This window comes from Neovison vison, chromosome 14 (assembly GCF_020171115.1).
Source record: "Neovison vison isolate M4711 chromosome 14, ASM_NN_V1, whole genome shotgun sequence".
In the NCBI taxonomy this organism is placed as follows: domain Eukaryota; kingdom Metazoa; phylum Chordata; class Mammalia; order Carnivora; family Mustelidae; genus Neogale; species Neogale vison.
The window spans coordinates 21,727,501-21,728,894 of NC_058104.1; the positions used below are offsets into that span (position 1 = coordinate 21,727,501).

General features: G+C 42.0%; 1 protein-coding gene across 1 annotated transcript in view; it reads left to right on the forward strand.

The window, feature by feature from the left end:
* The window catches only part of RBFOX1 (RNA binding fox-1 homolog 1), a 1,452,832-nt gene extending 1,451,676 nt beyond the window's left edge, over positions 1-1,156 (forward strand). The window contains exon 16 of the mRNA XM_044233296.1: positions 1-1,156. This exon is cut by the window's left edge and continues 330 nt beyond it. The gene's annotated coding sequence lies outside the window, so the exon portion shown is untranslated.
* Positions 1,157-1,394: the final 238 nt, after the last annotated feature.

Genomic DNA, 1,394 nt, shown 5'->3' on the forward strand with positions numbered 1-1,394 from the left:
AGGTTCCGTAGTTTGGTTGCTGGCTGTAGGAGTTTTTGTGGTTGAACTAGAGAGACGCTAGCTATGAATAAAAACCGGTTTAGGGCCATATCCAGAGTGCTATATCATGTACATGAATTCTATATGCTGAATCTTAAGCTACTGGGGTTATCAGCTGTCTGGGAAGAGTGTAAGTGACTACAATAGTCATTTTTTTCTGCATCTGCTTTATTTTATTTTACGAGCGGGGAAGGGTGGGGGGGGGAGGGTCTTAGGGGACGGGGACCGGGATTTGGGCTAAAAGGAAACCCAGAATAGTAACTGACGAATCCAAACGACCCACTGCACCAACAATCATATGTCAGCGGTTCTAAGTTACTCATTGAGTTCAAGCCAAAGGTTATGTTGTTTAAGGGAGTGCTTCTCCAAGCACTTTGTGCATCCAAGTTGAAGTTGAATGAAGCTGTGCAAACCCACCCTTTAAACCATTCCACTTGGCCGTATTCAGCTTCTCAACCAGCCGCTAGTTATTTAGGCAAAAACTGCTAGTTAGGCCATCAACAAGCATTCTTTTTATATTTCTTCCAGTATAATAAATTATTGATATCATTGCTGACTTTTATATTACGGGAGGGAAAAAAAAATAACATTAATAAAAAGGTGATAAAAAAGCACTGTTTCTATTTTTTTCTTTTTTTCCAAAAAAAGAAAGTAATAAAAACTTAAATTCTTTGTACCAGTTAAAAAAAAAATGTATAAAATTTACATCTGTGCAGTGGCGTTGTTAAGTTCTAGAAACAGTCTATGAAGCTTTAGTTTTAGCCTAGTAGAGCAACTGTTAGAGACAGATGTATAATTTTTATGGAATTACATGATAATCATATTCGGATTTATAGAAGCATTTTACAAGTATTGCAATCATTGAGTAGAGATAATCATGGTATTTTCATCAGCTTGGTACTTTTTGAAACATGACTGTGTTGTGTGAACAATCTGCAATTTTTCCGTCCGTGAGAGCCTGCCTTCCTCCTCCTCCTCCTCCTCCTCCTCCTGGTCCCCAAGGAGTCTCTCAAACCAGAATCTTTAGTTCCGTCTCCAAGGCCCAGGACATTCGTCAGAAGGAAGCAAAAAAAGTAGGTTTCCCCCTCCTCTCCCCATACCCCGCCCCCTCACCCCCCCCGCCCCGCCCCAAGCAGGGCCAGAGTGACAGCCGAAAAATTGCAGTTTGTACTACTTCTGTTTGAACTCTTTCCATGTTGTCCTGTTTACAAGTTAACCTAAGTTGGGGTATCTGTCACGGGTCTTCCTGTTTTTGTATTTAAATGAAAAACAAAACAGCGGCCAGCCGCCTCCAGTAGTCCCGCTGCCCTAGGTCAGTCTCCTTGTGTACAGCGTAGGCCCTATGGCGCGCCCCT